Source organism: Lynx canadensis, chromosome A1 (genome assembly GCF_007474595.2).
Source record: "Lynx canadensis isolate LIC74 chromosome A1, mLynCan4.pri.v2, whole genome shotgun sequence".
NCBI lineage: Eukaryota > Metazoa > Chordata > Mammalia > Carnivora > Felidae > Lynx > Lynx canadensis.
The window spans coordinates 20,759,454-20,775,500 of NC_044303.2; the positions used below are offsets into that span (position 1 = coordinate 20,759,454).

Genomic DNA, 16,047 nt, shown 5'->3' on the forward strand with positions numbered 1-16,047 from the left:
TGAGCACGTGACTGGTCTTCAGCCAGTTCCCGTGGCCGGTCGGACCGCTGCATACAGACCCGCTGTAAGAAAAAGGGGTCACAATCTACCACAGAAACTGCAACATGACAGGGAAACTTGTTCTTAGATGTTGTCTCTACCGGAGACAGAATCAGGGATATGGTTTAAACGTGTTTTGGCTTAGAATCAAAAAACCAGGTTTTGTGTCCCGCCCTTTTGGTTCACAATTCTTGAAGACGGTTCTTGCACAATCACACCCCCACAGAACCTTGGTGAGACTCCTATCACATGAGGAAATGCGTGCGAGATTGCTTTGGAAAACACCACAAATAAAAGAGGCCATTGTTGTCAGGCCTTGGTTCTGAGGCAAGAGAACCAGGGCATAGAGAAGTAAGAGTTAGAAATCACCGAGTCTCAGCTGCTGGGGGGTAACTCAGGCCTTCGCAGACCCTCCCTCTGGGGTCCGTCCTGGAATGTGCTGCTGTAACAGCAGAGGGAACACAGACAGTGCTGCTCACAGTAGTGACGAAACGGCCAATTCCACTATCAGCTGTGATAGAACTCAGCCCAAATTATTTTCTTGAAGCTTGAATCTCATTGAATAGTCCTCAGCTCACTGGAGACAGAGATAAGTAGTGTCAAGACCATGGGCCATGGGACCAGACTGCCTGGGTGTGCGTCTATCTCTGCATCCCCTTAACTAGGCAACTTTAAACGAGTGACATGACCTATCTTTGCTTCAGTTTGCTCATCTGTAAAATGGTGATAAAAATACTATCCACTTCATACAGTTGAGAATAAAATGAATAATAAATGTAAAGTACTTTGAATAATTTCTGATGTGTGGTAAGCTCAGTGTGGCTATTATGCTTTTCCAATAAAATAATCTATTCTTTTTTTAAAGTTTATGAATTTATTTTGAGAGAGTGAGAGAGAGCACAAGCAGGAGAGGGGCAGAGAAAGGGGGAGAGAGACAATCCCAAGCAGGCTCCACACTATCAGCATGGAGCTCGGTCCCACGAACAATGAGATCAGAACCTGCGCGGAAATCAAGAGTTGGGCACTGAACCAACTGAGTCACCCAAGCACCCCTCAAATAATCTGTTCTTAAAAACTGAAGTGTGTGTTCTAAATTGCAAAAAGAGATGGGAAGAGATGGATTTTTTTTTTTTTAAGGCATAATAGAGACTGGGGTTTGACGTGGCTTCAAGAAATCCAATCTCTCTCCCCCGACTCCAATGTGTGGTGTCTAATGTGTCTGGGTGCCCGGGAAGGCAGTGATGACTTCTCCTCCCCCTGGTGGAGCCCAAGACTGGATGAAGACAGCTATGGCTAAACCCAGCCTCCTCCTCCACCAACCGCTGGACGACCATGGACACTTGGCTTATCTTCCCGTGCGTCACTTCCTAAACTTCGCAGTGAGAGAACAACAGTACCTTCCTCACGGGGTTGTTGCTCAGAGCAGTGCGCAGAGTAGATTCACAATAAATTTCAGCTATTTCTGTTATTACCGTACCATTTGCCACTCCCCAGCTTTGCGATTCAGAGTTTCAAGAAATTACAGCAGTTTCCCTTTTCAGGTTCAAGTAGAAGAGCTAAAACAGCAGACAACTGCAACCTGACATCGGATCGTCTACTGAAGACAAGGACAGGAAATGCCACATCATTACAATCAGGCTGTTTGTTCACACAATGTGACAATATCTACAGTCACTGACTCATGGCAAACTTTTTATGAATTACAGTGAGTTAGCTGTTCACATTTCAAAACCTCTCCATACGTGAAAACCCACCCCCCCCCCCTTAGACATTCCTTAAGGTTGCGTAACAAACTGGCCCAGAAGACATGGGAGACCCCTCGTCTCTGGTTTTAACATCAGGTATGGTGGATACCAGCTACCACACCAGTGTCGACTGATTCCAGGCACTTGAAGTGCCACTTTCAGTTTTGCTGTGGTTTGGCCCACCTTCCTATTTGGAGGCGATACATTTTTGAGAACTGCTCATCAGAATGTTCGAAAAAACTCGCAAATGGCAAGAACTGAAAATGCCAAGTGATTTCAATTTTTTTAAATAGCTGTGTGGGGCTGGTGACCTTAGTCAGGTCGGCCATCAAGTTTTGGATCTGGCAATAAAAGTCACAGAGTGAGTCAACTAACAGTGCGGAAGGGATGAGACAGCATGATTTTTTTTTTTCTTCTAGCTTCTCTAGCATCGGGGCTGACCCTGCAGACAGGGTGCTTGGTTTCTGACATGCTGGGAGGGTCCCCGGAGAATGCTAGAAATCAGAATAGGCTGCCAGAGTGAAAAGGCTGGTATCAGTAAGTTCACACAACATTCAATAGCACTGGAACATAGCCACCCATTCCATTTCTCCAGCCTGATAATCCAGGACCATCAAGGGAAAGAGCAGAAATTTTGGTGGCTTTTAGGATTTTTAAAGTTTCATCTGGGCAAACCCAGAAACATCAATGTTATCCAGACCTTTCCACTGTTCATTTTTGAGACTCCAAGACTAAACTTAAGACTGGCCTAGCACAGCAGATGTTTTGCCTTTGCCTGAGAGAAGACAAAAACTTGAGAAGAAAGAGGGTCTTTGGAAACACTGGCTTTCCTTGAGGATCCCCTGAAGGTTGTCAAGCACCAGACAAGAGGACCTGATCCCCGACATGCTAAACAGAGTTACCTCCTTCACAATGACATGCAAATTTGCAAACGTTTTATGCCTTATTAAGAAAATTATTCAAGCCCAGGAAATGTGAGGGTTAAATGCCTTGCTTTCATAAACACACTGCAATGAGAAAGAAGATTTCAGATATTATGTGGAAAAATGCAATAAAAAGTGCTGACTTAGCCCATTCCACTCCATTGAATTGTTCAGCAATTATGGTCATCCCCAATGCCCTAGAAAATTAAAGTGCATGATGAAATCCCAATCTAAGGATATCAACTGCTATGTTACTAAATAAACGACACATCCCATTTTAAAAGCATTTAAAACTGTATCAAAAGAGGTCGTGCTGAAGAGGGACTATAATTTTAACATCATCTGCTGCACACTTAAATTTTATCTTGAAGCTAAACGTTGCAAAGTTAAATCAATTTTATTTGATCTCACGGGGGAATTTACGCTCCTTCATTTGGGATGGATGGAACCCTTGGCACAGTCCAGAATTTATTAAGACTCCTGTCCCACAGGAACAGTTAACTCTTTGATCCTAGCACACTCCCTCCTCCTAGAAGAGTTATTTAAAAGTTACACGTCCCCCCCCCCTTTTTTTTAAACCCAAGCCCAGCAGGCACAGACATACAATTCCCCTTTCTCTCTTTTTCTGTCTCTCCTTCCCTGGAGTCTCTAAAGCAGTTCCTTCAGCTCTAGTTTTCTTTTTCTTTTTCCAAATTTAAAAATGTGGCTTGTGGCTATAAAAGTCTCCCGCACCTTGAGCAGCGCACCCCCCCACACACAGTCCCCTGGGGCTGTTATTGGCATGATGTGTAAATTAACTGGAGTCACTTAGAGCCCTCAGTTAGCTTTTAGTCAAACATTAGCAGCAGTGTTTACTCTTGTGTAATCTTCAGTTGTTACTTAATTTAATGCCCGTCAGCATTAAAAAAAAAAAAAATGTTCAGCAAATCCTTGGCACAGGCTGTTGAGTTTCGTTCCTCTTCCCCTCCCCCACCTTGACCCAAATCAAGCTCAACTGAATCTGAGTAAAGGCTTTCTAATATTTTTAATTCACTAATGCAGCTTGCTCTCTTTAAGACTTTGCTTTCTGAGGCAATCCAACCACATTCTACTCAGAACCCTTTGCTTGGCACCCCCCACCCCACCTTACATCAAAGCGGGGGAACTGTAAATTGTATAGTTTTTGTTTCTGGTTCCTCTAGCAGTTATTTGTGAGTGATGTAAGATGGGAAGCATCCTCAAACTCACATTTGGAAGAGGATGGTGTGGCCCCCTGAGAAAAGCCCATTGAAAACTAACTTTGAAGGTCTGCCCAGTGGCGAGCTAAAAGCTGAACATATCACATCATAATTCATGCACAACTTTGTCTCTTTTGAACCTTCTTCCTCAGCTGCCACCACCTCTAAAGTAAATAAATAGAGCCCTGGCCATTCTGTGGCCTTCTGGAGCGCTCTTTTCATAATGTGAAATGCATCTATGTCCAGCAGGAGAACTTCTCCAAGGCTATCATCAAGGCAAAAGGAATTAATGACTTCAAATGCAGCAGGGAGGCTCAGCTTCGAGAGCAAAGCACATTCTTAAGGGGAAAAGAATGCAGGGGAAATTACGAGACTACCTTTCAAAGACACAAAGTACAGTTCCTCCTCTGTTGCCCCTCTCGGTCTCGTTGGGCTCTGTGCAGGAGAATGCTTTCCTCAGTCCAGGGGCTCTGGTTAGTAGCACCATACTCTGTATTCTGGGCCAAGAAGAGAAATGTCACCTGGAAAGTCTCATGCTTGTTCGGGAGATGTGATCAAAAGAATGTGTTCACCTAAGAAGGAAAAAAAGATCCTGAGTCAGCCAGGTCTCAACTCAATGTTCCATCCTCTTCCTCAAAACCTTGACTTTCAAGTGTCACCATGTCTCAGCTGTACCTCTGTTTCTTGGTGACTAGAAATGGGGCTCTCTTCCATACATCACAAGGGAAAGTCCTACTGCTGAGAATCCTAACTATGGAAGGGTAGCCCCACTACGTCTCACAACCCTCTAAGAAGACCCTGGAGGGGTACGTGGGACAGGGAGAAAAAGAAAAGCAGAGACATGGGTCACTGAGGTTTCATCCAACGGCTGCAAATGAACAAATGCCAGAGGACGCACTTTTGCTCTCTCAGATAGGAAGGGAATTCCTGGACTGAATCCACGGAGAATTCGTTGTTGGATTTCTAGGAAAGCATCGCTGAGGGGCTGAATTATGTTCTATTAACTCGAGCTGCAGCTGTCCTGGGGGTCAACAGATCTGTCTGAGCTCATGTTACAAGTGCACACTGGTGGCCCACGGCCGGGGGCGGGTGGCACGGTGGGTGATCTTCAAAGCAGCCCAGGAGACACATGCGTCCCTGTCACCGACCACCGCCTCTCTCTTCTCCCTCATGCCCACCTCTGGGACATTGCCGACTAGGCTCCCAAATGCAGCTGTTAGGCTACACAAATGATGCAACTTCTACAATTTTCTTGAATTACCTGGACCGGGCTCATAGCACAGGGCTACACTGATAAGGGCTTTTAAGGCATAAGCACTTACTCCCAGATGACAGCTCCTCTCCTCTCAGCAAGGAGACTTGCCCAGGTCCCTCGGGGGTCCAAACCGGGAGCTCTCCTATAGAGAGAGCTCTCCTGTTGTTTTTCCTGCTGCTAAGCGACCCTATCGCTGGCACACAGGGTTCATTCTTCCATTTGCTTTCCACCACTTTTCTCAGCTCCCTCTTCAATATCTCTTTCTTGCCAATCCTTAACCCAACTTACTCATTTGATGACGAATTGCTCAGTTCTCATGGACTGGTATGTGCCTTTAAAGCTCCTCAGAGGAGATCACTTGACAAATATAAAAAGGAAGCTTTTTATTTATTTTTTATTTTTTTAATGTGTATTTATTTTTGACAGAGAGACAGAGCACTAGCAGGGGAGGGGCAGAGAGAGAGGGAGACGGTGAATCTGAAGCAGGCTCCAGGCTCCGAGCTGTCAGCAAAGAGCCAGACGCGGGGCTCGAAGTCACGAACCATGAGATCGTGACCTGAGCTGAAGTCGGATGCTTCACCGACTGAACCACCCAGGCGCCCTGAATGGAAGCTTTTTAGACAAATGTTCCATTAATTGAGGCGTCAGCCATAATGATCAACAACAATAAATCCATTTCTTTTCTAGCTAATCCTGTGTGTGTGTGTATGTGTGTGTGTGTGTGTGAGAGAGAGAGAGAGAGAGAGAGAGAGAGGGAGAGAGAAATAGAGAAGTGCTGTGTTGTGTGACACACTCTTCCTCTCTCTCTGCAGCATGGGCATGTGCATGTGTTTGTTTTGTTCACTGTGCAACGCCCAGCTTTCTAGGTTCCCCCAGGTCTGCTGCTCTAGTCAATGAGAAATCCAACAAATTGGCTGGGTTAAGCTGTTTCCACCAGTTCATAAAGGGAAAGCTTTGGGCGCATTCCCAAAAGGCCGGGCATGTGACTTAAGGCAGCAAAAGGAGGCTGGCTTGCAACGCCCCCACCCCCCATGCTCAGGGTTTACTCTGTTTATTCTGTCGACCCTGTTTATCCTTTCAAGTCTGGTTTCTCAGCAGGGCAACTCATCACACTACACCCAGATTGTGGGGACACATAGACAACATCCCAAAAGAACCATAGAGCACAGTCCTGCTGATTCATTCACTAAGCCATTTGTTAGCAAGCTGATTTGGGGTTTCTCTTTTCCAAATGTTCCAACGCTTAAGGAATTAAAACTGCTGGCTGTTCTCATCTTTAAACAAAATATCCTAGATAATTGGGAATTTCAAATAAGTTTCACTATTAAAGTCTCTGTCAGAAACATGTCTGACGGTTAATGAAATATTTGGAAATCCACACCACGCAAAAGGACATGTAAAATGTTAAGGATAGAGTTAGTCAACACTCGGCAAACATTCGCCGATGCAGGGCTGGTTTCCTCAGGTTTAAAATGTATAACCAAGTGATGCGTAAGTCCTGAAATATCATGGCACTGAATGAGAACTGGCAAGAGGCAATCAAAAAACAAAGGACATGATATAGCAGTGAGGCCATGGAATCAGACAGAACCGGACTCGGATTCGTTTCCGAGCTTGTTATGCGGCCTGGAACAAATGGCATGTTCTCACTGAGACTCAGTGTTCTCATCTCTAAAATGGGGATCATGAGGGTCGTCCCTCAACTCAGTGGGTTGGTGTGGGGATTAAAATTCGGAAATGCTTGTGAAACACTTGACTAACCACAGTTTCTAGCTCATGGTAAGCAGTTAATAAATGAAAACTGCTAAGTACTCAGGTCTTACAGAGAATGTCTTTAAAAATTGGGAATTAGGGCGCCTGGGTGGCGCAGTCGGTTAAGCGTCCGACTTCAGCCAGGTCACGATCTCACGGTCCGTGAGTTCGAGCCCCGCGTCAGGCTCTGGGCTGATGGCTCGGAGCCTGGAGCCTGTTTCCGATTCTGTGTCTCCCTCTCTCTCTGCCCCTCCCCCGTTCATGCTCTGTCTCTGTCTGTCCCAAAAATAAATAAAAACGTTGAAAAAAAATTTAAAAAAAATTGGGAATTTAATTTTAAAACTTAGGAAACAACGCAGATCTCTTTGGAAATCTCAGACTCCCAACCCAGGTAACGGAACATCTTGGAAATCCAAACCACTTGAAACAGACTTGTTCAGATGCCAGAGACAAGGCTCCTACCCAGCTGACACTCAATAAACATTTATTGATACTGACCATGGTTTGTTCAGGTTTAAACTAAAACGTCTGGAAGAATTACAGAATCACTTGTGGTTATTCCTGAAATATTATGATATCAGAGTAAGAATTAAAAACACCACCACCAAAAAACAAAACAAAACAAAACAAAACCCTAGGTCCTAATTTTGCTTAAAGACTGAAATGACCCTAAACACACGTTATCACAAGGAAAGTGGAGGTTCATAAAATTCTAAAACCAGGATTAAGAAAGAGTTCCCAGAAACAGACATTAGCCTCATGTGCTTCAGCAGAGAAATTTCTTCATTTGTCATCCCTTTGACTCCACAGAGTAAAGTCACAATGCAAGGGAGTTATCTTCGTAGTCCTTGGGTGAGACCATCAACCCTTTCCATCTAACCAAAGGGCCACCGAATTAGAGTGGAACACCAGCTGACTGAATAATTTAGAGTCACATTCAAACAGACCATCTCCCAGAGGGTAGCTCCCACACATAGACAGAGAAAACTGAGGAAGGCAGTAGTTTAAAGTTTTTCTTTTTGTCAAAGAAGAGTTTGCAATGTGACAATGATTAAGCTATATGGGAGACTTTTAACAAAGTTTACTATAGCCTTGAAAATACTCACTAAAAAGACCTAATTTGCTTTTCTAATCCTCCTTTTAGTCTCGAAATTACCACTTCGTATTCTCTCTTGCGTGGCGCAAAAGAAGAAACAAAACCTACAGAATTCAATAAAGCTCTGATTAATTCAGGCTGGTCTCTCTTCTAGGTATCAGATATTACAAAGGAAGTCAACTAAGATATTACCTCCGTCCTTGAGAGTAAGTCCCTGATCTTTAGGGACACATTCTTAAAATGAGCCACTTAATCCTCACTAAATGCCAAATAAACTGATCTCTGGAATACTTAAAATCCCACGCTCTGTGGCTATACCGTGCAACAATAACAACAACAACAACAACAACACACACACACACAGGTAGAAAGCAAAAGGGGTCGGTTGTGTCTCTGGCTTGCTTTCCACAGTGACTAGCACTTTGCCAGTGCAGAGTAAAGCCACAATAGTAAACCCTTTGCAAGAAAGGGGCACATCTCCAAAGGAGGGAGGTTTGGCTGCAGGTGGCTATGGGAATGCAGAGTTTATGGAAACTTAGCTTGTTATTTATTTTATAATCTTTCCTGCAACCTGTGAGCTTAGCCAGCCTTCCCACTCTGACTTTTGGGAAACCCACCTTGAGGCCTTCCCAGACTCGTGGCTCAGGTTACAGACTTCAGTTGTGATGGACAGAAGCCTAGCCGTTCTACATGTGTCAACATGGAAATGTACCTTGCCCTCATAGTAGATTAAAATGCTCGGACACACTTACAGGGTAAATGCATTGTTGCATTGTTGACCAGTTTTCTTAAAAAAAAAAAAAAGACGGAAGAGAAGCAAAGAAAAGAAAATCATGCTATACGTATATTTAGCAGGAAGCAGGATTTATTTAATTCATTAACGTGAAAGCAAGCAGAATGGTGGGGTTGATGCAAAGGGCATTTGAGGAACTGAATATATAAGAAAACTGAAGAAGACACATCCAAATGAGATTACTAGATTACATAGAACACTGGTTAATGTCACACACGGCAATAAAAGTACAACCTGTAGGGTCATCTCTTCAATTAGATCAAAAGCACCTGCATTGCATCACTACCCAACAAAGTTCTACCAATAAACACGTCACTTCACAGAGTCTGAGCCTTTATCAATAGCAAAGAGTTTGTTGGATAAGGCACCTTCCCTCCATGAATCTGTTGATCCTTGGGTGGGCCTGTTAGAAAATGTTCCAGTAAGACAGTGAAAGAACATACAGTTACGCTTTTGCCTTATTTCAAGTTGATACTTTCTTAATATCAGCAAAGGGCTTTGGGGGAAAAGATGTCTCATGTAGTAAGACAACTAAGGCCTTGGGACAGAGTTTTGTAGAAATTTAAATAGACCAGCATTGCCACTCAAACTGTTGAATCCTAAGAAATACAGAGTTGGAGGTGAAAGCAAGCCAAGTGTCCACTGAGAAACGAATGGAATAAAATGTGGCATACACACACAATGAAATATTATTCAGCCTTTAAAAGGAAAGAAATTCTGGGGCGCCTGGGTACCTCCGTTGGTTGAGCGTCCAACTTCAGCTCAGGTCATGATCTCACAGTTCGTGAGTTCAGGCCCCATGTCGGGCTCTGTGCTGACAGCTCAGAGCCTGGAGCCTGCTTCAGATTCTGTGTCTCCCTCTCTCTCTCTCTGCCCCTCCCCGCCCCTGCTCATGCTCTGCTTTCCCTGTCTCTCAAACATAAATAAACATTTGGGGCACCTGGGTGGCTCAGTTGGTTGAGCATCTGACTTCAGCTCAGGTCATGACCTCACCGCTTAGAGCTTGGAGTCTGCTTCGAATTCTGTGTCTCCCTCCCTTTCTCTTCCCCTCCTCCACTCATGCTGTCTTTCTCTGTCTCAAAAATAGGTAAACACTAAAAATCTAAAAAAAATTTAAAAAGGAAGGAAATTCTGACATATGCTATAGAATGGATGAACCTTGAGGATATGCTCCATGAAATAAGTCAGTCACAAAAGATAAATATTTTATGACTCCACTTGTATGAGTTATCTAGAATAGTCAAATTCCTAGAAATAGAAAGTAGAATGGTGGTTACCAGGGGCTGGAAGAAGGGGGGGATGGGGAGTTTAATGGGTATAGAGTTTTAGTTTTGCAAGATGGAAAAGTTCTGGCGATTGGTTATGCAACAATGAGAAGGTGCTTGACGTTACTGAACTATATACACTTAGAAATGGTCAGGAGGGTAAATTTTATGTTATGCGGTGTTTTTTTTACCACAATACAAAATAATTTTTAAACATTCCAGAGTTGGTCTCACCAAAAAAGATGTGTGTTATACGGCAAGGGATTGACTCCCACCAGAGCAAAGCCAAAAGGTGGAGTCTAGGGGACCATCAGACGTGCTAGACTGTGACTTAACCTACAATATGACACCAACCAGCAACCTAGCTATGCTGGACATAAGCCCACATCGTGGAAACAATCAAGTAACGGGGCAGAGGTGGCTGCCTGAGCGGCCCATCCTGTCATGCCCGGAAAACCCAGCAGGAGCTGAGGCTGCGGTGTGCTGGCCAAAGCCCAATGTAGAGAAACCCCCCACAGCTACAAAGAACTATCTGCCCTTTTTTTAAGGATTTGTCCTTCATTTAAAATCACACGTCTTCCCCCCCCCCCCCACATTTTATAAAAATGTATTCAAATGGATCATAGGCTTTAATGCAAGATGAAACAGTAGGACATTTTTAGAAGACAATATACGAGGAAATCTATGCAATTTTTAGGTCGGCAATGAGTTTTTTGTTTTTGTTTTGTTATATAAAATTTGTCTCTTGCTAAGGTGTACAACTTGATGTTCTGATATACGTGACACATTATGAAATGATCACCCTAATCTAGCTGGTAAATATTCCATCACCCTACATCGTGACCTTTCTTTTTCTTTTTCTTTTTTTTTTATGGTGAGGACACTTACATTCTGCCCTCTTAGCAAGTTTCAAGTGATAATACAGTATTATTAACCAGAGCCACCACGCTGCATGTGGTGAGAAGTTATTGAGTCTGCACAACTGAAATTTTTGAATAAAAACTAAGAGGGCTCCCTACCACCACCCCTTTTAACTTCCCTTACCCCCTACTTAAGAGTTAAATGAGAAAAGGTTCAACAATGTTCACTCAACACTGGAGCTAGCTTTCTGACGGCTGAATTTGCTGCTTTTCTCAACTGTCCAGTGTCAGGCCCTTGGAAAACTAGGCCTCCTGCAAAAAGTATGAAGACTCTTTTTCTTGTGACTTCCTCATGGCTGGTCTACACCCTCCAGCAGAACACGAGAGCCCTCGTGTAGCTTTGCCCCATACATACAACACATTTTTGCTCCCTCAAACTTGATTTAACTTCTCAGTAGAGCAATTCTGTCTTTACTTTTTTTCTTTCTTCCATTTTTCCTAACAGATACTTCTAATTTTTATGGTGGATTGACATGAGGCCACAGAAGGACGATTAAGACAGAATATGAAATCCAACTGCATTTTAAAATCCAAGTCTTGGGACGCCTGGGTGGCTCAGTCAGTTAAGCGACTGACTCTTGATTGTGGCTCAGTTCATGAACTCACGTTCCTGAGTTTGAGCCCTACATCGGGGCCTGGGATTCTCTGTCTCCCACTCTCTCTGCCCCTCCCCTGCTCATTCTCTCTCTTCCTCTCAAAATAAATAAACTTTTAAAAATCTCTACAAATAAATAAAATAAAATAAAATAAAGTCCAAGTCCTTCATCAAGTCAGAGGACAATGGTGCCTGCCTCTGGCGGGCAGTGTCCTTCAATGTCTTACCTAATGCCCACAGCCAGAGCACTGTACCATCTGCTCATTCAGTTTTCAGCATTATAAAAACTGAGAAAATTCATTCATTTGCAAAAAAACATTTGCCTAGCCCTAACACTCAACCCAATACTAAAACCAAAAACCAACAATGCCTAGAAACATTTTTTTTTTCTTCCATCATACCTTCCACTGTTAAAATGAGCATTTCCTTGGGGGAAAAAAAAGAGAGCACCCCCTTGAAACAAACTGCTGTTAAAATCAAATGCTCCTTAGAGTCAAAAGAGATCATTCTCTCTGACTTAGGAGCCCTTCTTGGTATGATTTGTTTCACCATAAACTAATTCATTGAGGATTATGGAGGCTGTAAATTGAGGTATCACTTCTAAAACCCAGACAAATCAAACACACACAAAAATGACAACTGTAGAGAGAAGGAGGCATGCAGCTTAGCAAGGCTGGCTGTTTACTATCTTGTATTTTATTTGTTTTTGTTTCTGTGTTCACAAAGACTGGCTTTTTAATAGCAGGTATAACCCAACTCAACCCACACAAAAATTCCTGTCTTTCCAGTTCCAACTGTCCCATGGCATGGAATGACTCTAGATGGTCAGCCAAGAAAATGATTATGGCAAGCTCAGAGAATTCTATAAAATGTTTAACAGTTACCTAACAAATTAACTATTGGAGGAAGCAGTCAGAATTAAATGCAAAAAGTTAATTTTGAGTGAGAGGGAAAAAAAAAAAAAAAAAAACATGGCAGAAAGAAAGCAAGCCAAAGGAACGGGAAGGGAGAGGAGAAGGGAGCCGGAGAGAGAAGGGCAGTTATCTGTTCAAGCAGTTACAATCTAAAACTGTGGGTGCTGTAAAATATTTACTCGTCCTGAGTGCTTTCTCCTCTCCTGCCACATTGTGCCAGCTCACGGCATCTTGTAAACTCTTCCAGTTTTTATGGTCCTTTAAGTACAGATGCTCATCAGCCCAACTGCAGTAAACTGCAACTATTTCACAGGAAATAAACTCGGGGTATTTTTATGTGATCATTGCTCTGAGACAGCAAGGGAAGAAAAAGAAAGATCAGGACACTGACCATTTTTAAGTTTTGATCCCGGCCAAACCTCAGACCAAATCTGAGTCTGAGACTGGTCACCTTAGACCCCTTTTGATTTCCTCTCCACCAGAACATAATAACCTGACACTTCGACAAGTCACGAGTCCAGAAGTCACTATTGGTGCAGCTTGGTGGGCTGCCTGAGATTCTCGACACCGCCCTGGGTCCCATCCAGGGAGCACAGGGGTCACTGAAAGGATTGTATTCAAACGTTATTTTGGACCTTTGGGTGTTGCAGCTATGAAGAAAAGTTTCAAAACCACACATGTACTGGGGTCCAAAAATCCCTTATGGGATACCTGAAAATAACTTTTGGAATAATGCAAATGTTGAAAGTAGCCCGAAGTGAAACTTCCATGTTTAATCAGCGGCCCAGCTGCCTGTGAAGCTGGCGCTGGGGCTGGGGGAGGAAGTAGTGGTTTCTCTTTGAAGCCTGGCTGCTCCCAGGACAGGAGTGGCCAAGTCCGGCGATGGCGGTGGAGGGTGCGGGGTGGGAGGCTGCCTCCCCAGTCCACCCAGCCTTCTCTGGAGTGATGGAGACAAGCGAGTTGTCCTCTTGCTTCTTTCCTGAAGGCAGAAAAGAAGCAGGAAAACACGAAACACAAAAGGATGCGTGGGAAAATGCAGGGCTCTGGACTGAAACATTTTGTGGCAATTAAGTCGTAAAGAAACCAAGCTGCCTGCAGCAGAAGGAACTATGTTAACACCCAGCACACAGAGGTGGTTGAGAGTGGGTCTTTTATTTTCTGCTTTGATAAAAAGAAATTGAGATCCAAGAAATAAAAGGGAGAAGATGACCAAGAGGGACAAGCTGTCCAGTGGGTTATTTCATTTATGTCTTTGGTAATGAAATACCAGTGAACCCAGAAAGTACACCATAATGTCCCTTCCTTCTCTTCTAAGCTAGTCTACAGCCAGGCACCTTGTGTCAAACTCTGCGGTCTATAGTGTGATTATAAAAGAGAACCTCCTCCCCCAAGCTGTTTCTCAGCCGAGGATTGGCTTCCTATGTCACTAAGAATGCAGAAGAGAAACTTCCATAAATACCCACCTCTCTGCTTCCAGACCATCACTTCCCTCCAGTTACTCTGTATGAATAATCCACTCCCCCCATGGTGTGGATTCCTCTTAACCCCACTTCACCAGCAACTACTACCCATTTATCTGTTTCCCCTTTACAATAAAACTACTTGAAAACATTGTCCATACCAGTGCTGTCCAGTAGAAATATAATGAGCCACATCTGTAACCTTGATTTCTCTAGTAGCTACCTTAAATTCTTTTACTAAAAAGGAACAAGTGAAATTAATTTTAATAATGTATTTTATTTAGGGGCACCTGGGTGGCTCAGTCGGTTAAGCATCTGACTTCAGCTCAGGTCATGATCTCGTGGTTCATGAGTTCGAGCCCTACGTCAGGCTCTGTGCTGACAGCTCAGAGCCTGGAGTCTGCTTCGGATTCTGTATCTCCCTCTCTCTCTCTGACCCTCCCCTGCTTGCACGCTGTCTCTCTCTCTCTCTCAAAAATAAATAAACACTAAAAAAATAATATATTTTATTTCACCCAACATATCCAAAAATAGTATCTTTTCAACATGTGATTGTTATCAAATTATTGAGATATTTTATATTCTCTTTGTAATTCTACTCTGATGCCTATGTTACCCTTATAGCACATTTCAACCCAGAGTACTCACGTTTCAAGTGCTCAATAGCCCCCTGTGTGTGCGGTGGCTCATACTGGACAGTGCAATTCTACTCTGTCCCAGTTTCTCCTCCCATCTTCCCTTGAACCCACTCCATTTAGGCTTTTGCCTTCACCACTCTTCTGAAATTGCTCTTGTCAAAGGCCCTAGTAATCCCCATTTTGCTCTACCTACAGATCAGCTCTTAGCTCCTATCTTGCCTGACCTGCCAGTGACATTCAACCCAGTCAATCACTCTTTCCTGCCTGATGAACTTCCTTCACTTGACTTCTAAGACACCAACTGTCCTGGCTTTCCTCTTGTTTCTCTGGTTGCTGCCCTCAGTCTCCTTTGTTAGTTTATCCTCATCTCTCTGCCCTCTAAATAACATCCCGGTGGCAGGTCCCAAGGCTCAGTCCTTCATCTTGTTCACTCTTCTAGATACCCTGACCTCTTGGTGATCTCACATATCTGTTTGTTAACAAGTCTCTAGCCTGTATCTCTTCTGAGGTGCAGCCCCATAATCTCCATTTGGACCTGTACATTTCTATTTGATATGTCTCACGGCATATCAAATTTAACACATCCAAAACCTGATCTCTTGATCTCTATCTCCGGAAACTTCTTTTTCTGCTGTTCATCCCATCTTAGTATATGGCAACTCCTTGCTCCAGGGGCTCCTGGCAAAAGTTTTGGGGCCTCTTTGCTTCTCTTTTGCTCATGGCCTACATCCAGTCCTTCAACAAATCCTGTCAGCTACACCTTTGAAACATACCCTGAATCTATGTCCTTCCACCTTTTTTGTTTTGCCCCTCATAGTACATAACGTGGTAGTCAATAATAAGTAAGTGACTGCTTCTTAAACCTATGAGAAACAGAAAGAGTCTGGTGTTCTTAGTGGCTTATTCCCAACCAGTGTTACAGACCCTACAGCAATACGACACAACTGAGGGTAGGAGCAAGACAGGCTCAGAGACATCCCTGGGTGAGAAAGAGAGACAAAATAGAATGGCCGAATTGTGATCACTTACAGCGTAACCAGGTGGAGTGCCATGGCTCAGTCACTGCACTTTGTCCACTCCTTATCCACCCAAAGCCACCAGCCTAGGTGTGCTCATCATTACCCCCCGAGCCTTCTAGGAATCACCATCACTCTCTCCTGCTCGGGTTGCTCTGATTGTAAAGGCCCCTATGCGAGTCCCGTGTGTCATCTTTCTTTCTCCCTCAACATGGTACAAGAGAAGGAAGACCTTCGTAGGCTCCTATTTTATCAATCAGCTTTTTACCCTAAGAATTTTTCCATGTCATTGAATCTAAAATACTTAAATCAGGGGGTAGAAATCACAAAGTAGGAAATTTGCAGATTTTACATATTAAAATGAAAATGTTCTGTATACATAAAAAAACTAATCGATACTAAAAATTACCCAACAAACC

At 43.5% G+C, this 16,047-nt stretch overlaps 1 long non-coding RNA gene across 1 annotated transcript in view; it reads right to left on the reverse strand.

The window, feature by feature from the left end:
• LOC115510343 overlaps nt 1-16,047 on the reverse strand; it is a 221,044-nt gene that overhangs the window by 58,580 nt on the left and 146,417 nt on the right. Inside the window, exon 2 of the long non-coding RNA XR_004344101.1 lies at nt 4,302-4,496. This is a non-coding gene — a long non-coding RNA (uncharacterized LOC115510343). The remainder of the gene's footprint in view (nt 1-4,301; nt 4,497-16,047) is intronic.